The sequence below is a fragment of the Lepeophtheirus salmonis genome, chromosome 5 (genome assembly GCF_016086655.4).
Source record: "Lepeophtheirus salmonis chromosome 5, UVic_Lsal_1.4, whole genome shotgun sequence".
NCBI classification, from domain to species: Eukaryota; Metazoa; Arthropoda; class Copepoda; order Siphonostomatoida; family Caligidae; genus Lepeophtheirus; species Lepeophtheirus salmonis.
The window spans coordinates 69435394-69457447 of NC_052135.2; the positions used below are offsets into that span (position 1 = coordinate 69435394).

At 30.4% G+C, this 22054-nt stretch overlaps 1 protein-coding gene across 1 annotated transcript in view; it reads right to left on the reverse strand.

Annotated features, from left to right (window-relative positions):
• The window catches only part of LOC121118060 (protein APCDD1), a 112957-nt gene that overhangs the window by 58135 nt on the left and 32768 nt on the right, over positions 1-22054 (reverse strand).

Below are 22054 nucleotides of genomic sequence, written 5' to 3' on the forward strand. Positions count from 1 at the left end.
AATCCGGTTTGTATATATCAAATATTGTCTATTATAAACATCCGATTTAAGCCAAGTATGCCCTGTTCTGTTCGATAACTTGTTGCCAACGATAATCCAACCTCATGAAGCCCTTTTCGTAGAAGCCTTTGTCCTTATTGTGAATAAACTCGGACAATCAATTTTCATGGGCCTTTATTGAGGCTAAATTTAAACCCCCAAGCGGGTTGATCGCAGAAAAAAATAAGTGGTAATCACTTGTTACGATGTCTGACCTGTAAGATGGATGCATAATAACACCCCATCCGAGCTACGGAGTTTCTTACACGTCATCAAAGATGGGTGCGGCATGGTGCTGTCTCGATAATTTTTGTTGTCTCCTATTCACAAATTCAAAAATTCATTGGGGGCTTTTGATCAATTACCAGCATCAAACGGACCAAAGTGATTCGGCCCCGTAAACATCACAAATTTTTTTTTTTGGTTGCTTTTGACGCATTTTCCCTTTCTGGTAGTAAAAATGGCGAATTTTTTCCTTTGACACCTCCATACTTGACACACAATAATTCCCGACTTAACCGGTCAAACAAAATTCTGCTGTTTTTAAAAATAACCCAAATATTAATTAATTTGTAGTATACGCTAACACCTTTACAAAGCCTTATCGTATGATCCGATGTGACCTATAATTATCCATATTAGTCTCTCAAAGAAGGTATTGAATTGGATTGTAAGGATGAGTGTAAATTGATATTGGTAGGATTAGATTAATAGCCGATGGATAAGGTTCTTTTTTTATCAAGTTAATTCTTCGACATATTATTCTATCGATCAATGTTATTAAATTATCATCAATCGTCATTAATTCCCAGAATGTCGTTCTTCCGGTTTCTTGTTATAAAATAAACAACAAATTAAAAAAAAAAAAAAAATAACATAAATCTAATAAGTATATATTTTCCGTAACATAACACTTTCTTGTCAACCTTGACTTTTTCTAAATTCATCGATTGTATCTTAGCTTCGTTATTTAGATGAAAATACTCTCATATAGAAATAATTTCTTCATTATTTGATTATTTCTTTAACGTTAAGTTCTAAAAGAAGCAAACTTATCAATAGATTTATAATCTATTATGTATTTTTTCGTTACTTCATTAGAAGGTTAATATATTAAGTAAATCGTTTTAATTAAGTATATTTTAATAATTATTAAGTAATTAAAGTGGGAAAAAATAAGTATTTGAGAAATTTTCCATCCATATTTTGGTTGTGATGGAAAGCTTAATTACATATAGATGTTATTTATCTTATAAAATGATATGTTTGGTTGTTATTAAAAATACCCAAAATATAATATTTATTTGTAATTGATTATTATTTACGTAATTTTGGTTTTAATAGTAGCAAATACCTATAAAGAGATGTGAATAAGTAATGTTTATTGAGTATTTAGTGTAGATCAGTGGTTCTTAACCTGGGTTCGATCGAACCCCAGGGGTTCGGTGAGACACTCTCAAGGGTTCGGAAAGCCCCTTGTATCCACTGACGCTATCGGATTAACCTGTCTTTTAGGGCAAGTGCGTCGCAACAGCGTTGCACCACTTAGAGTGGGGGAATACCAATCTGAAAAAAACTATGGACCCATTGTAAAAAGTGTTTCTTCTTTGTGTTAGATTACAAATATTTAGTTGCATAGTAAAATGTGTTACAAAAAATAAATACAGCCCCTTCCTGTAATTTGTGACAATGCGTTCAGTTTGCCGATCACTGGCTGTAGGGGATAAGGCCACATTGCTACGCTTTGATATCGGTATTGTATGAAACTTGGTGCGGAAATGATATGAGAGTTGCACTTGAAAGGTGAAAGAGGTCCATTTCCGAACTTGTGTCTGAAAGGCAATAGCAGAATACACATTGATTTGTAGCAAATATTCATTGATGTTTTTGTGTAAAATTCATGTTTCGTTGGTTTTGTTCTTTGTTACATCTGCTGCATGGTTCATTTTGTGCACTAATAAAATATACACCTATGTTCTGAAGAAATCACATTTTATTTTTCCAATAACGAGCGGGTTCGGTAAATGTACTGATGAAGCTTGCAGGATTCAGTAAAAAAAAGTTAAGTACGTTTATGGTCAAAATCAATCTACCAGTCTTTTTAGACTCTTTTACTATTGATATTGTGCGTCAGAATAGCAATAAAAAGTTTTTAATTAAAAATCTCATAGACCTGACAGCATTATAAAAATATACTTAATAATTATATAAGAATATAATACGGTTAAATCTGGGGACCATAACTCTTAAATTTCAATAAGTGAAAAGTTTTTTCGTTTTCCATTGAAAAGAGCTGCAATCATTCCATCTCAAATTCCACAGTGATGGCATCTTAAAAGATTTGGAGATTTTTCCATCCAATTGAAGAATTGGTGTGTATAAAATCTGTGATGGATACTTAAATTGTGCGAATTTAACTAAAACTATTTTTGCAAACATTTAAAGCATATTTCAGCAATAATCAAACATGCTATAGAAAGTTGGTCTAAATACTTAACTAACTGATGAAACAATTTATATTTTTAATTTGAAATATGGGTTTATAGTTTATTAGAATCATTAAGTTTATATTTTAGAAGCTATTACAAACCAATATAAAAGGTACCCTCCTCCTCTGACATCCTCCAAATGATCCCTTTAGCAGAATTCATGCATAGTTGTTAACTCTATTACAAGGCGTACATTTTCAGTGAATAGATAACATTAATTATAATTAGTAATTGAACTTAGCAAACTAAGAAAATATTACATTGGTGAAATAATTTAAGATTGATATACATGAAATAATCTCAAAAAAATAATACTTTAAAAAGTCAACGTTATAAACAAAAAGTTAAATGAAATAATTATCTTTTAGAAATTGTGGAGCATTAAAAAAAGAATACTAAACTGGTTTTGTCTCAACTAATTTTCTTGTAGTCACCTCAAATACTCACTTTGAAAACTCATTTAATCGAGGGTCATTATTTTTTCTACTCGAAAAAAAATAGTAATCTCATAATAAAATCGGAAAAAAAAGATCTGTCAGTCGAAAAGTTTGGTAAAAAAAATATCCTATCACAGGTCCTAATTGCTTTTTGAATAAAAACACATTTTGGTTGTAATTTTTTTTAAATAATCATTCTGTAGCTCTCTTTGATTTGGCATTTTGTCAGTTCCCTGGAGCCAAGCCAGAATATTATTACAATTAATAATATATAAGTCTTTTTCGTTTTTCCAATTTATTAAGTCCAATAATTAAAAATTTTGTAGCAAAAAATGAGTACAAAAAAGGAGATGAAGTACAAGCAATTTTGAAGAAAACATTATTTGGTCACTTTTATTAAATTATATTACTACATAAAAAGGCAATTTTATCGACTGTTGGACCCTTGAGTCAATTATAGATTCAAAATGTGTCTCCCTCCTCTTGGTCACATAAAGAATATTATTGTACATACTTATATTGTACGTGACAGTAACTCATTGGCGTGGAGCTTCAAGTACATGAAGGAAAAAATATGGGGAAAAAAAGCATTCACAAAAACCAAATCCAATTTTTGAGACACATTCATAAATTACCCAAAAAGCAGAGGAGAAGTGGAAAACAAATATGAATTTTAGACACGCACGCACACAAAATAAGGATACAGTAAGAGAGGATATTTGAGCTTATATTATGGGTATGTTGCTTATATTTTGATTTGTGTATATAATATTTTACTGTGACAAGTGATACGTTTTTGCAATTTCAAATGTTCTACCTCAAGGAATTTGAAATAATGATATTTCATAAAAACATATTAAATATTTATATACATAATGCAAGCAAAGGTGTACATTTTTGATAGACAGTAAGGTTTAAGTCCATTTATTTGTTGCTCCCGTTTTGAATCTTGATGGCTCACTATTTTTCTTAGAATGAATGAAAAAAAAGTTTTCACTTTTGCAAAACTGAGTTATTTGGCCCCCAAAATGGCCAAAATCAAACATGCTGAATTCACATAAAAAGCTGTAGAGCTTTAATTTCAAATATGGGTTTATATTTTATACTAAATCATTCAGTTCTTTCATTTTAAAGCGACAAAAAAACACTTTTGTTTTGGAAATGATAATGCCTCTGGCTTTCATTCTTTTTTAGGCCCAAAGGATTTCATTAAAAGTTAAAATAGTTGGTCTTTCATACTTGTAAGAAAGATTTGACCTCAGGATAGTTTTTTTAAGTTTCATAATGGGATTGAAAAATTGACAGCTTCAGAGATCACAGCTTCTTGAATCTAAAAAAAACACACTATATAAAATCCATCAACCACCACTGGAAAATCTATGGGCGAAATGCTTCGGTTACGGAATTATTGCTTGTCATAAATTGTAAAAGACTATATTGGTTAAAGTTGCAGAACATACTTGACAATTTGGAACCATTTATGGAAAAACTCTGTAGGAGAGAACATTCTGTATTTCTCTAAAATTGAAAATACTCTGGAACAGTAAAAGTACTGAGGGTATAAGAAGTTGAGTTTCAGAGATATTGTACGAGAAATGTACAGGTACATTTAAGGAAATTCATCTTTGTTTAATCTATATTGGTCCCAATCACCAAAATATTAATTTGTCCATAATAAAAATAGCTGATAAACGTTGTACCTATTGGATTGATCAAGTCCATTACTGATAAAGGTATCTACCATAGGTATTTCTTTTGAACTTATATGCAAGGAAAATAAATAAAAATATAATTATTTATCTATATATAACGGTTAATACGAAACATCAGGTGCCAGTAATGGTAAAAATAAAGAGAGGAAAAGATAATGGGTAAATTTTTGAAAGTGTATTTATATGTGGGTGCCTGGACAAAATGTCGACCGGCAAAACGTTGTATGGGCAAAATGTCGAATAGACTAAACGTAGAAAAGACATAACGTTGACCAGACAAAACGTCGACTGACAGAAGGTCGACCTTAGAATATAAAATAAAGGGCTACTCCAAATGTTGTTGCAATATATCCCATTCAGACATTTCCCACCTGAAACATAACCTCGCCGCACCATTTCTATATAAACTACCAGTAAGGGGCCCTTTCGATCCCCCTTATACATGTTGGGGGTGTTTTCAGTCACTGCCGTATCCCAAAATGGGATGAAATAAACCCACCCCCACTATTTAAGCAACCACTGAGACCCCTCACAACCCATATGTATCTCCTACATGTTTGAGCAGTTTTCGGGATAAAACCCACCAACACTATTTAAATTTACCCCACCTCCATTTACACCCCAAAAGGGCCCCCGAAATTTGAAACTGTTTAGGGTTTTATCTCATGTTGAGGACCGGCAGTACCCGAAATAGCCCCGAATTTCGAAGTATAAATGAGGGTTTGTGATGGTTCCTTACTGTTAGCTTATGTAGGGGGGTAATGGGGTAAATATCTCGGGCTGGAAATGTCTGGAGTAAAATGTTGTAGAAACAGTTTTTCATATTTTGAAATGTAATATTTTCCAGTCGACGTTCTGTCGGTTGATGTTTTATGGGTCGACATTTTGTCCATTCGATGTTTTATCTATTCGACGTTTTTGTCCATTCGAAATTTGGTAGGTCGACGTTCTGTCGGTCGACGTTTTGACCTACTACTGTGGAAAGAAGGGTAAAAATAGTTCTGGGAGGATTCCCTTTGAATATTTTTACCTTAAACGCGCCCAACTTTTACGTATTTGCCTTGTAACACTTTTGCCTTCTACTATTTTGCCTTGTAACAATTTCCCCTTGATACTTTTTTGCCTTGCATAACAATAAAGAGAATATCAGTTCTTTTTTGAAATGTGATATTTTCCAGTCGACGTGATATCGGTCGACATTTTTACAGTCAATGTTCTGTCCATTCGACATTTTGTCTCTTGACGTTTTGTCTGTCGACGTTTTGACCTACTACCGAAAACAGTAGTAGAGAAGGACTTTAATATCAAATTTTACTATAATTTTCTTTCAGTTTTTTTTTCTATATGTATTTATGGTGTCGATGATACATTATTTATATTCTATGACTCAAGAAACAATTTCTGCTGCAGGGTCCACGCCACTGCGGGGCCATAGAGAGGTATATAGAAAGGATAATCTTTTTAAAAATAGCTGATAATAATAAATGCATATTATTTTGTTCAATTATAGCCTACAAAAAAATAAAAATAGTATCAAGTCCTGACAGCTGCTACGAGTCAACACTATAACATTACAAAACAGTTTATATATTCCATCACCTATATTTTAATTCTGACATTAACTATAAATCGTGGAATCAATTCATTTCAATTTATTGTTTGGGGTTTAATGTTGTGACGTGATTACGTACCTTTGTCTTTATATTTGATCATTTCCCTCAAAGTATCAGCATGGCATTAAAAGTCTTGATTGCATTGTAAGGTTAGTTAAGGGTCTCGATTTTCTCTAAATTGATTTAGAAGTAGATAAATTCTATTTAAAAATGCCATTTTTAGATGAATTAAGAGATCAGAAATACGGCCTTTGAAGATTAAAATCTTTTTAAATATTTTTTTTATCAATACACAAGAGAAAATGAATTCACCAGTTGTTTAATTGTTATATTTACCAAATATTACCAAATTTAAATGACCTAATTATTAAAATAATACAATTCTTTATCATGTAATTAAATAGGTTTTGCTTTTAGGTTGTTTTTTTCTACTCCGGAAAAAACTGCCTTAAAAAGGATGTTCATGAACGGAAGGTTATACTCCTTATTAATTTGTAGGCTTATATCTTTAATTATAAAGAACCTTCAAGAGTAAAGAATTATTCATTAATACAACTAAGTTATGGACGAGTATCGGTGTCAAAATAGTTTCAATGCCATTATCACTCTTGAAAGACAATAACAATGAAAAGTTGCTTAATTATGCTGCCAACAATATTATAACGTGATTTTTATAAAACTGCCCACAGAAAGAATCTGTAAAAAAAATTATAATAAATTTGCCTTTCGATAATTTTCGATTTGATATATTTTATATTATGTTTAGCCAACGTTTGATTTAAAAAAATAAATAATCCTCGAATAAGAATTTATTATAAACCCCTTTTCAGGACGGCATAAATGGCATTATATGTGAAGATAAATCACTTTGTGGGACTCATAGCTGATATTTTTACAGCATGCAATAAAGAAATTTCCAATAAATCTTCATTAAACTTCATAAAGTGAATTTAAGTACATAAAAACTTGAGAACTTCATTAAATACTCCTTAATGCTGATGATAAACAATGATATTTGAATTCAATCGAAATAATATTTACTGAAAATCCGTATGAAAGGCCTTAATTTGTACAATGATTATTTTCTTTTTTTGGATGGTTTAGGAACGATAAAAGTAGGATAATTAGAGAAATATTATTTCCATTGTTATAGTTAATTTATTGTCTACAATATTGTAAAAAAAAAAGATTGTGTAACGATGTAATAACATAGTTATAATAGATATTAAGGTCAGTTCTTTAATAAAACTAACCAATAGAGAGATAGATTTTTAATAGAGAGTAATATTTAACTCCTTTTATATACTATTTTGCAGTTGGATCCCTCATATACAGTGTGTTCTTGTGGATTGTGACCAAATTTTCCCAAGACTAACTTTATCAAGATTCTAAAAAAGGACAAGAACTAAGACAATTAAGACTTTCTAAATTATTTTACTTTATATAATCAATTAAATCTCAAAGTGTCATGTTCACCTATTCTAAGTACATGCCAGCCAATTCCTTCTCAATGGCAGCCTTTAGGGCATATATATTCATATCGAAGGCAGCACAAGTCTTCCTACCGAAGGTAACCTAGATCCCATAATCAAAAGGTTTGTAGTCTAGGGAGGACGGAGGCCACATTGTCAAGGGTCAGATATTCGACAAGTTGTCTTCACACAACTTTAGAGGTTTTTAGACATTTTTGAAAAAAAAAAAATCAAAAATATTGATTTTTTTAAAAAAATCTACACTTACAAAAAGTTTATAAAATTCACAGCTGTTTACAAAACTTTTTTGAAAAACAATTTACAAAATCCTTTATTATTCACAGAAAATTGAATTTTTTGGAACAAAATTTGAAAAATTAAATTTTGCAGAATTTTTTTTCTTAAATCTACAGTTATTTTCAAAAAATTAAAAATAGTTAAAGTTTTGGGAAAAAGTTTAAACTTTTACTCCAAAATTTGCATAATTTTTTTTTATTCAGGCAAAAAAAAATTTCAGCAAAAAGTAAAATTCCTTTATTTTTGTTGGGGGGAAGGGGGGAGAGGTTGAAGTATTTAGTAAGTCAATAGTCAATAAAACCTTTACAAAAGTTTCATTCACGGTTCGAAACGCGGTAGAATAATGAAGATAAATCTTTCTTTAAAGAAGAATCAATCTGTGAATGAAGACTTACACAGGGGTTTTCTATACCCCCCAAGAAAGCAACGAGGTCTTAAGGAAAAAGGATGGTAATGAATAATGGTTATTTGTCACATGATATATTAATGTCCATATATAATATGTAAATACTTTGTGTGCTTTTCATCTACTTATCTTTAAGAATCTCAATACAATGATCCCTTTGTACATACAACCTACTTATATGATATATTGGTATGTTTGTAGGTATTCAGATAAGATGAGAATGATGAGATAATACAAAGCTCAACAACAACAATAATAAAAAAAACCTACAGCATCCATTGTCTTGGTTTGTCGTTTTGGTGCTTTCCTTTTTTGTCTTTGATATAATCGCATCTTACTCTTTTTTATAAATATAAAAGGACTTTTTTTTTTTGTATTCGTTTACTTAATTAAATATCCATTCAAAGTAAGAATTCATTCACGTGATAAAAAATTCATTATACGTACATACAAATGGTAAAAAAATATTAGTTAATATAATAAATGATAAAAATAAATGTATAGGGTAGACTGAGAACAGCTACCCACAAGGCAGGGTCACAAAAAGCTCTTTTTAACAAACATCTACAAAGCTACAGCTACAAAAATTTGTAAAATTTAAACCTCCAACCCCCCCTGCGGATGCCCCTGCTATTGCAACAGCTCTTCCCTAAAAGAACCGTTTGACGGATTGCATTAAAATTTAATCTACAGAGTGTTAAGATCAAATCGGTACAGTTTTCAACAATTTTCAAATGGTCACTGATGCAAGTTCTTTTTGCCGGATTTATTTGCAAATTTGCTAGAATTGTACAAAGTAATATTACAAAAGTGCTCACTTGATTGACCCAACTCTAGCATCAATTACAGCCTCGATCTGTGCCCAGAAGGACGAGTAGGCGTTGACTAGGTAGTTTCTTGCCCTATGGGTCATCGTCTTCTTGATGGAGGCAATCACAGAGTGCTTGACAGCATACAATCTTCGATTTAGTTTTGATTCAACGTAGCCCCAGACAAAATAATCCATCTGACTAAGATCCGGAGTACTGGAGGCCATATTTCCTTCCCAATGAAGTAGTACTTACTTAACCAGCGGCTAATGCCAAAAATTGGGATTCAGTCTCCAGAGGAGCCATACAAATCGTTTTCCAGTCTGTATTGAGACACTAGTCACATTTTACATCTACCAATTTGGAAAAATACATATTGTTGTTTTGGACAAAAATCATCACTTCGTTCCTCCTCTGTAAAATCAATATTCTTTATATCTGGAGCAGTTGTCCCCATGATCCTCAAAACTTGCTTAAAGTTTTTTGATCTAACAACGTTTCTTCCAGGAAAGAAAAAAGACGTCAACAAAAAGCTGTATCATCAAAAAATCGCAGGAGCACACATGTTCCGATTTAATCTGTTCGTATTTTCTAGAAAAACTACTCACTGATAACATAATATCTATAAACAGACATACCTTGTGTTAAATTTTTGTATATCAGAGTCAAACTTAAAAAAGAAAGAGATGACAGATACACCTGGGTTTGTTATAGGTCTAAAGTTTGAATTGCATTTTAGGGATGGAACTTTTCGTAAACAAACATAATAGTTTTCCTATTCATTTTTTATCTAGAGTGTGTTAATTAGTGAACTTAGTTACATAAAACTACTTCTTTATTAATTATTATTTCAACCAGCTTGTCTCCTCTTTCCTTCGAGGTTCTTTATGTCAAACCAGCTCCGAGCTATTGAGTACAAAAACAAAAAGGGATACAACTTTCCGAAATCCCCCTACTATTAATATGTATTTATATTTTCATGAGCTATGACAAATTAAATTGAAAATTATTAGAAAAATGTATGTTATGTGGATTTAATGTTTTAGAACCTTATTTAGTTAATAGATTTTTGATTGGTTTTCTCCCTCATATGGGAGTAATACACTAGTGTCTTGTCAAGTAGAAAAATTATTGTTCATTTTACGATTCGACGCGAATTTCGAGATTACTTTTAAATACAAAAATAGCAATAGTCATCGTAATTTTTTTTCTGAGTCTGAATCATTCTTTGCTTCTAAACTCTATGAATGTTTAATTATCTAATCTTTAAAATAAATCATTGATTCTTTCATCTCTTGTCTTTCAAATATTCAAATGTGTGAATATTTAATATTTATTAATGTTTTGTCATTTATTTTAAGTACCTATAATGTGATTAATGATAAAATACATTGACATAGTTAGAGATTTGAAAATTGACATATTTTTACAGGGTAAAAGGATACAATTTAATTATAAATTAAATTAAATGTTGAGTACATATTACATGAAAATCTCTAGTGATTTATATATATATATATATACTTTAGTGATGCGTGAGTGGACCTTTAACTTGTGGGTTGGATCGTGTATTATATAATTATACAGGCCCCAGTCCCAGAAAAAATTAATTTCCTTCATTACTTATTACTTAAGTTTTTGTAGTGGTTTGGATGGTCTACATAATTTTAACAAAGGGGATCTGTGAGTTCTACAAAAACCCAGCCACTATTGCTGATAATGGCAAAATAAAAACATACATTAGTAAGACTACCATCAAATTTGTTTTTTTTTGCTAGTAGTATAATAAGAAAAACTTAAATCCCATTATTTTTCAGGATCCCTAAATTAAAAAAAATATTTCTGTGGATCATGCTCAACGACAATTACCCTGGAAAATGAGAAACTCTTCATTTTTGGAAGAATGAGTAGCAACTAAAGTTTAGACGTAAAATTTTACCTACAATTGTCCTTTTTGTGAACCTCCTTAAGTTTTTGGGCTTTCTACGCTCTCACCACCCACCCCCCCCCTAACTGTTACTTTATAGTAGTATAGTTAAAAATAAAAATTGAATTGAATTAAGACAATCTTGTTAAGAATGCTTAAAGGAGTTAAAATATTTTTTTGCATGCTCTATTTATTTCAGGTTATCGGAATAAAAATTAATAAGTTGGTTTGATGCCTGAAAACAATCATTACATGATTGTTATGATTCAATATTATCATAAGTTTAATAACTACTCTACTAATTGAAAAAAGTTAAAGTATTGTGATTTCGGCACTGCATATATATTTGAAAAGACTCTGAAGAGAGCGGTTCTCCAAAATCGAATTATTCATTAAAATCAAATATAATTTGAAATCTCTCAAAATTAGGATATGTAGTCCGTCACTTTAAATCATGGTCGGATTTTTTTTGAAGAGCGAGTTTGTAATTACACGTTATGTATTAGTGAACTTATTACTATAATTATTTTCTATTATGGTTAATACTTAAAAAAACCTTGCAAATAGTACTTGAAAGTCCTAAAGGTATAACAATAGAATATATTTAAAAAACAATGTTTCGAAGGGAAATATAATTTCAAAGATTAAATGATGTATACAGTGAAGGGGAAAAAATACTCTTGAACTTGAGGTGTGTACGTTCAAGCCCCGGTGATTCCTAGAGAAAAGAATATACTTTCACCAAAAGATTCCTAGGTTAAATGGAGTAATTTTAATACTATAATGTTTACTTATACTTAATCAGTGCAATTCAATCTAACCAATTAAAGGAACATAAAAAAAAAATACAACATAATTAAATGCTTTTTTTTGTTGATCCACAAAATGAAACTATTTATTGAAATTCGTTCTCTTACTAAAACAAATCTTTAATCTTCTTGACGAAATAAAGAGGAGACGATATTTGACGAAATGTTTATCTTTTTGCTTTTATTTTTTACTGCAGTTTCAAAAAATAACTTTTTTCATTTATAGAGGATTTGCAATCTTGTACATCGTAGGATAAGTGCCAATTTTGTAAGACATAGACTTAGAAATATAAACACTTTTAATGAAAAAAAACCCAAAAAATATACGAGACGTAATGTGAAAAAACAAGTTAAAAAATAACTAATTTGAAAATAGAAAACTTTAAGAATTCTACATGAAACTAAAAATAAAATAGAAAAGGTTGTGATGTTTCCAATCTTGTGTGACAAAAAGTAGGAAATTCATTATAGATATTGAATAAGTTATGTTTTATAATACTATTTAAGGAAATCTATTGAATAAATTATGTAGATTAATTTAATGTATAGCAAAAATTATACTATACATATTCTAACTCATAAATTACGACATTAAATAAAACTTATATTGAGCTGTTAATCTGTAAATAAGTTCCAATATTTGAATAAATAATCATCCCTTAGTTGGAATTAATTTGTTAGCTAATCCGACTGATTTTGGCCCATATTTTCACTTACTTTTTTGGAGGAGGAAAGAGGGGGGAATTCATTAAAGTTAACGATACACTTATCTTAGTAAAAAATATTTCAATCATATTTTAATTTTGTGTAGTGAATAAATTCAAAATTAGGGAATAATCTACAACTGACAATTTAAAGCCAATCGGAAAGCAGAAAATGATCATGAAGCCTTGTATGCATGTATGTCTACTTTCTCCAACTACAATCAAACTTATTTTAATGGCCAGCTGATTTAAACGTATTACTGCACTAAAATATCAAATCTAGTTCCCACCAAGAATTTCGGAGCGTAAGAAACTGTATTTAGCGTGTCATTCTATCCCCGTGCAGCAGTCATCCAAATTATTTCATGGCTATTTTCTAGGTTGATAGATGAACCGGCTTTTAACGATCACTTTTAAAAACTTACAAATACTTTTGAGTAGAAAACAAAGATGAATGTAGACTTAATTAATACCCACTTGTGACGAGTCTATCAATAAAATATGTATGCATAATAATAATAAGGTAATAGGAAAACTGCCCTAGAGAAAATTTCACTGGAGGAGAATTACCAGTTAGGAAAATTACTCGTATTTTGACCAAACTTCTAGATGAATAATAGAAAATTGTATCATTCTCTTAATATTATTTATAACAATGATCAAAACATATTTTTTTTATACATCCCCCAAGGGAGTACCTTCATGGGGGAGTAATATTATTGCAATACAATTGCCTTGTAATTTTTTAAATTCAATTCAATAATCTTCTAAAAAACGGATAAAGAGTATTGGTATGGAGCGGGGGGAAATAAATAGCTTAGGACCTCTTAAAATATGGTTAAATACTCTCCACCCTTGAGTTGTCCTAGGGATAGTGTGGGGTTACTAAAATCCACCGCCAATACATCCTACAAAGCTTTCCAACACCAAAAAATAGTTCCAACCCCTCGAATTGCGGCAAGGTACTTCAGGGGACACCTGGATCCTTTAAAACCATCGCCAATTCATCCAATTCAATTCACCAAGATATGATGCTTTGGCGGTGGTTTTTAAATATCTCACACTACCCCTGGGACTCCAGCCAACCCAAGGGCTTTAAACTAGTTTATGGTATCAGAGGGGGTTCTTTGGATGTATTGGTGAGGGTTTTTAATAATCCCACAGTAGCAAATCTTTTCAAAAAGTTTAATATTTGACATTTCCTGTGAATGTCTCTTAATTTTGTAATTTTTTTTTCGTTAAAATTAATTTTCTCTGAAGAGGTCTGAATTTTGCAAATTTTTCTTCCATCAATTTAATATTCGAAATTTCTTTCTTGAAATATTTTTCCAAGAGATGTAAGTATTCAAATTTTTTTTTTCCAAAATTTTTAATTTTCTTGAAATAGTTATGGATTTAAAAAAAAAAATCAAAAATGTTATATTTCCAATTTTATTGTGTACAATTTTCCATGAACCGCTCTGAATTTGTTAATTTCTTCAAACAATTTTATATTGAATTTTCTTTTTGAAATATTTTCTAAGAGATTCAATTATTCATTTTTTCATTCAAAAAATTTAACTTTTTGTGATTAGTTTTCTTTAAAACTTTTTTTCCAAAAAGTTTAATATTTGAAAGTTTCTGTCAATATCTTTTAATTTTTTTTTTTTTCCGTAAAAATTAATTTTCTTGGAACAGGTCTGAAGTTTGTAATTTTTCTTCAAACAGTTTAATATTCGAAATTTCTTTTTTGAAATATTTTTCCAAGAGATGTAATTATTCAATTTTTTTTTCCAAATTTTTAAAGTTTCTGTAAATAATTATGGATTCTTTTTTAAAAAAATCACAAAGTTTATGTTTAAAATTTTATTTCATAAAATTTTCTATGAACCACTCTGAATTTGTCAATTTTTCTTCAAACAATTTAATATTTGAATTTTCTTTTTTGAAATATTTTCTAAGAGATTTAATTATTCAATTTTTTTTTCGAAAAATTTAACTTTTTGTGATTAGTTTTTTTTATTTCTTTTTCCAAAAAAAATAATAGTTGAAATTTTCTGTAAAAAGCTCTGAATTTTTAAAACTTTTCACCAAAAAAATAATTTTTGGGAATAGCTTTGAATTTTGCAAATTTTCTTCAATCAATTTAATATTTTAAATTTATTTTAAATATTTTTCTAAAAGTTTTAATTATTCTATTTTTTTCCAAAAAATTTAATTTTCTGTTAAGTGTTATTTTGTTTTTTAAATTCTCATTTTAAAAACTTATTATTTTTCTTTTTTGAAATTTTCTTTGAACAGCTTTGAACTTTTCCAAAGGATAATAGATATATTTTTTTTTTCTAAAAGATAAATAAACAGAAATGTGTTTGCAAGTAGACAAATGAATGTTTTCCCCCAAAAAAAAATTTCCCGCCCTCTCTATCTAAGAATGAATATTATCATATTCATACCCAGATGTAAAATTTCTCCTTAATTGTTTTTTTGATCCATTATTTTCAACTTTTGAATTGTTAACAGTAACAAATGAGGTTTAAGAGTTGACGTGTACTAAGCGGTTACATTTCAGATTCCCTGACTACAGTTTTGACCGGTTATTTTGTGCATAAGTTACAAATATGGATAAACGGTTTACAATCTGGCCAAGATATCATAGTTTTTCTTTCGATCTCAAAATTATAGACAGAGTTGATTATTTCAATGTCGAAAATTGGAACTCGATGAAATGTAATGTATAACGAAAGTATTTCCCAAACTTGTAGTTTGGATTCTGTACATTCATACATATCTATGTTGGCTATTCCTTCATACTAATTTGGCAAGGGGTGCATGTCTGTTTAATCCTTTACATTTTCTTATTTATAGACTTAAGTTAATGGACTCAATGGAATCAGGTCAATGAAACAATGGAATAAAATGTGTTATGGGTATCACCATATACACCATTCTAAACCTTCCATTCATTAGGCTAATGATGTAACAAGATAATATATCAAATAATACGTGGACCATATCAATTCTTGTTCTGATGTGCATGTATGATTTTTTGGCAGCATTCTTATTTTGTGCTATTGTACATAAATTTGACTCCCTCCCCCAAAAAAAACAACCGATTTCATTCTCTTAATAATGAAATGATGTTCCTTTCATTATTAATATAAATATATAGAGTATAAATTCTTTTGTTGAATAAATTTATCAAAGTATATAAGTTCATTTTTCTTTGTAATTTTAAAACTATGCATACTTGGCGATATGTTGATCGTAATTAAATGAAGGAAATATAACGCGTAATAAATATAAAAAAAATAACTGTGGAAGGGGAAGGGTCCACTGGGTCCATGACCTCCAACCGATGCATGTTTTAAATGGTAGTAAAAGTTATAAGTGCACTAAATTAGATAGAAAATAGAAAGGAACAATAGTTGAATTTTATTTAGCGTTTTGTGTCGACTCGACACAAAACGATTTTTCGAATCGCTCAAATGGTGAGTCAATTTATAAATTTAAAAAAAAAACATATTTTCTATTGAGTAAGATTGAATTTTATAACTAAACTCCATCAAATATTTTGAGTTTCGTAACGTCTCTGCAAAGTGTTTTTCTTCCCAAATTAGCCGATCTTTTTCCCCCAAAAATACTCCTATGGACTTTACAGTGATATATATTATGTTCAGGAATAACTGATCTGGATAGTGATTTCTTTCTTCTTTCATAGGAGTTCCTAAACATTCATGAATACCCATAGAATGTATAAATCATTCTCTTAAAAAGATCTGATATTATACAAAATATACGTCCTTTGACCGTTTCAAAAAAATAGTGTGGTAGTAAGAAAGGAAAGTAGAAAATTAAGAGACTTATGATTATTTAAATAGATATAAAAAAGAAGGCACAAAACACTTTACTTAATTAACAAAGATATTTTGCCGCCCCCATATGGGTATCAACCTAAATGATCGTCTAACTTTCCTATAACAATAGAGATGCGCCTCCCTCTATCCCTTTCTGTTTCTCCAAGGTAATACATATTTACTATTTTTATAGAAAATAAGGTAAAAAAGAATCAAATCGCTAGTCCAATCGAGGAACCGAATCGGAACTGGATCATAATCTCTAAAATTTAAGTGGTTCGTTCAGATCAGGGAACCGTTAGACCAAAAGACCGTACAGAACCCATAATTGAAGGATCTCTCACATCCCTAATACCTATATGTCTTTAAACATAATTTATCATGAGGGTCTATTAATGAGAGCTATTGAGCTTAATACATAAATTTTGTATTAAGTAATGGCTATCATTTCCTTTATGTCCTCTATATTGACTACTTTTCATAACAAGAGACTTGATTAAATGTGTTCACTGTACATTAGGTTGAGTATTATTTTTTTTTTTTTTTTGTAAAAAATTAAAGATATAAAGGTGTAAAATTGTTCCTTTTGATAAACAAATACGATTTATAGAGGTTTAATCTTTTTTTTTTCTTTTGCCTATTTATAAACTTTTTTTAAATTTATAACTATTGGTATAGCTAAATTTGAAAAAAATTAGTACAAAATTTATGTGAAATAAAAAGTTGGAAAATAAAACTTAGTAGGATCAAAAAAAAATCCAAAAGGAACACCTTTTAGACCATTTGAGGCTGAGGGTATGGACAATTTAAGTACAACTATATTTTTTTACTATTAATATGTAATATCCCTGTGAAGTCATTGATAAAATAGCCAACTATCAATAATCTATACAACAGTGTCCTTCCATTGGCAAGATCTCCGAGGAATCCTGGGTTAAAAGGCCATTTTCTTAATGAATATTTTTTAGTTATGTTCTATAAATAGCAAATCAGTGATTTGATACATAAAAAATTGTTAAATATTTTAGTATTGCCATACTTTCCTTGTCAGTCTTGACTTTATTGGAGCCTTTGATGACATTTCCTTTGCTGGTGCTCTAACAGAACTCCAAGCTCAATATGCTCATCTCCCTATCTGCTTTTGGTACAAAATTATCATGAAAGGGAGAATTGTAAGCACAGCTCTTCGAAAAACTACGAAGAAAGTCCTCCCAACTAGGGATAGTGCACAGGCGGGGGGGGGGAGTGCTCACGTTCTAAGATACTAAGGTCGGGGTTGTCGTCTATGCAGAGGATGTCCTCCTCATCGTTGGTGGACTTGACCTTCTAAGTATGGTTTTTACTATGAATCAAGCTCTTGTGACTCAGTGGGGTCATTCCAAGGGTTTAAATTTGAGCCCCTACAAGACAGTGGCCACAGTCTTCACACGTAAAACGAAACATTAACTTTCATCTTGGCCATATTTTTCAATGGAAGGTCAATAAATACTATTTGAGGACTCAATATTACGTCAGGGCAACAAACTCTTCTTGGCAAAATCCAGAGACTAACATTGCTGGGTCTCTGTCATACAATGCAATGGGCGCCTACACGGGGGTTGTATGTATTCTTTGGAATTCTCTCCTTTTCTCTTAGAGGTACAGTGTCTTGCTCGTCCGAGCATCGTCAATAACTACGATGAGATCATTAATAAATGGTATCCTCTAAAAACGAAGAGTGTTACACTTAGTTTTGTCTCCAATCTGTTTCCTATCTCCAAAAGGACAAAATCAAGTAGTGGGAGAAACCTCTATCACCCTCACTCCTACAAACACTGTTTTCCAAGCCGAAATACTTTCCATAAAAGAGGCTCTTTTTCGGATTAAAGACAATCGTGAGAAACGTGGTACTAACAGATTTTGCATCTGGTCAGACTTTCAAGCAGCAGTTGGAGCATTGTAGTCCATAGAGACAAAGCGTTCCCTTGTCCGAGATACGAAAACTCTTTTGGGGTCGTTACCTAGTGAGGTACTTCTCTCCCTCTGCTGGGTAAGAGGGCACAGTAATGTCAATGGAAATGAGGTGGCTGATATGCTAGCCAAAGCTGGAGCTCTGGATCATCCTCCTACCCAAATTATTGGAATCCCTCGGTCATCTCTTAGGGAAAAGGTCTTTGCTCATTACATAGACAAATGGCAGACACTTTGGTCGAACCATGTCTATTGCCGTCAAAGCCGTGCGATGAGTTAAACTTGGGATGTGGAAGCGTCTCTTGGATTTTTCGAATGAAAACTGATTCCTTGGTTCAGTTTAAATGCTTAATATATTTTTTAATTGACTGAATTATCTGACCCTTTTAAAAAATCATAGGCTAAAAGAACTCACTTTACATCTCCTCCTGGTCTGTCTTATTTATATTCATTTTCAATGGAATATATTTAAACAAAGTCAAAAGTACATTTTGCTCAAATCAGACTAGACTTTTTGTTTAAAAAGTACTCAAACAATCCATTAATTATTTACCGCATGCACCGGATCTGTCATTTCAGGGTATAAAATAGGTGGAAAATACATCTTTTGGCTACTTATTAGAGCTCAAAGCCACAGTAAAGGGGTTCCTATAATTATGAAAACAAGATTTATAAAGAATTAAAATGGCATATTTCACATTATAAATAATGTGTATGTACATATATATTTAATTAAGAATCAACCATCCTTGTAATATGGTTGTATTTAATAGATAAAAATATTAAAACCAATTTTTTTTTACTCTGAAGCGTGGAGAAGTTATTTTAGACTACTTTTTTTCAGTAAAAACTTTTAATGGCAAAACTCATGTGGAAAAACTTTATATAATTTTTATATTCATTATTAATTATGTAGGTATCTACAGCTTAATTTGCTCTATCTGAACATGATTCATGAATTATAAATGAATTTTTCTGTTAAACTTCTGTAGAAATCATTAAAAAATCTTGATGGGGGGTGTTTGATATCGGGGGGACACTTTTCATAGTTTACGTATTTGATTTAAATAATTGAAAAACAAATTTTGCAAGCCATTTTAAAATATGCGATATACCTAGACTAGATAAAAATTCGTTAAATAAACTATTGACCGTCATGGAAAATTCCTTGAAAAAAGGTTTGACCTTAAAGATAAAATAACATTCTTTTTTTTATGTATTGACATACATTACAGGCTGAACAAACTCAAAATTTATATATTTTATGAGATGGTGTGACATTCTGTAGCTTGACGTTTAAAAAAAAATGGTCTATCCTCGGAATTTTTTTTATTCTGGGTGAGTAACATACACCTACAGTACTATGCAACAAAATGAATGTCTTAGAGTGCATGCAGGCTGAAAACCACATTTAGCCTTAGAACACGAATATGGGCATTAAAACTTTTGAATAATGTAGGTTTGGCCTTTAAAGCCTTTAAAAAAAAATCAAGTTTCTAGGGTATAGCTACGATTCAGTGCCTTTTCTTAACATGAAAGACCTTTATAGATGAAAACAAATAACAAATTGATACAAACATTCAGACATTTGAAAAATGAAATATTTTGCAATTGATGTTGATTATAAAGGTATATAACTACTGAAAAAATTATGTAAAAGGGATGCCCTTACTTAGAAGCAGGTATCCTTTTTATTTTTTTCTTCACGTGCTTTATATCCTAGCTGAAGTTTTAGAATATACCTTATATTTTTTTTAAATTGCATTTAAAAAAGGTCGATTGTGATTGATTTTGGTATCTACATATAATCTATAATACTTATTTTAACGAAAATCCTACATCTCGACTAAACTTATAAATTTTATAGGAACTAAATGAAAAACAAATCTTTTTTTAAAACATTTTACAGATTTTCAAATGAAAATGCGTCCATAAAGGACCTTTTCGGACAATTGTAAGGGATTTTCTTGTTTGAATGAAACAAATGCAAAATGAAAAAAATATTGTAGTATCAATTGTCGAACTTATGCCATTTCGGTGCAGTCTAATATAATGCATATTTTAATGAAAAACAGAGACTGAGAAGGGGGAAAAAAGAGATTGGACTTTTTGATTACATTTTTTTTTTTTCTTGGATAGAATTATGTGGATGTATATTTATTGCATAATAAATACATAGTCAAATAAATGCATTTGTTTACATTTTCATGTATCAAGATAGCAATATACATAATATGTACATTAATAAACTCTACAAATGCCATGTGTATCTTATTTGTCAGTGGAGGAGGAGCCGGGTAAATTTTGTCTTGGGGGACATTATTAAACCACGACGTGGTCACTTATGAGAGACGGATAAGTTATAAAACCACGTACATTCTCTTCGGAGGGGAGGGGAAGTCAACTTATAAGCAGGTTGATCTGAGTAATATGTCAAAATGGCATAAATTACGTCATAGGGAAGATAGGATAAAAATTTGAAGAAATGGCAAAGAATATACGTGTTTTTTTTTTTTTTAAAAAGGTCATTTAATTAAAAAAAAGTATATGTAATAAGACATTACTTTTTTTATAAATATGCAGCCTAGAGCTGTTAATATCTACGCATACCTCTCCCATTCTTTTGAAATTGAATCCACTCTACCACTTAATAAGACCCAATGAAATATGTATCTTCGTTGATCCTTTGGAACCCACCTTTCCCTACTTTTAAAATAACTTGTCTCAATGGGCTAATTTACAACGTCTTATTTCTAAAGTGCATTATTTACATCGGCATAAAACGAGACCACTTTTTGACTATTAATATTAATTTCTAATTCAATACAAATGGGGACTAGGATTTTTGAAAAAAAAAAAAAAAAAATTTTGAATTACTTTTGGTTACTCTTATAGGAAACAATTTTTTAGAAACTTATAAGAAAATTATTTGAATAAGAAGACATTAGTTTTACAAATTTGTGTAGCTTTTACGCCTTCAGTCAAGACTGCAACCAAATTAAGAGTGTACCCTTTTTTTTAAAGGTTGAGAGAAATTTTGTATAAGATCTCTTTGGAGGTAAAAACCTAGGAGTTTTTTGGTGATTATGAAGAGAAAACATCAGAAGTATATGTATATGGTGGACTATACACCCCCAAAAAAACTTTATCTACTAACACCCAATCAAACCTATATTTAGCAGTCATGAAAGAGAAATTGAAAAAATGAGCACATATTGTAAGTGACATCTTAAGTCAGGTTTGGCATTTTGAAACATTTCAAAAGTTGAAAATAATGGCTCAATAACTCAATAAGGGATACAAGATACGTCTGGGCACTAGTATGATAATATACATTCTATAATAAATAAGTTGAGAAAGGCAAAACAAGCATGCATACATATTTTTTTATTAACTCGTCACGAGAGGGTTTATAACTAAGTCTATAGTCGTCATTGTTTTGCAGTCAACAGTCTTAAGAGATTAAAAAAGTGATCATTAAAAACATTCTCTTTTATAAGAACTATGTAGAAGGTTATGAAATAATTTCTATTATCCACAAACATACAGTCAAACCT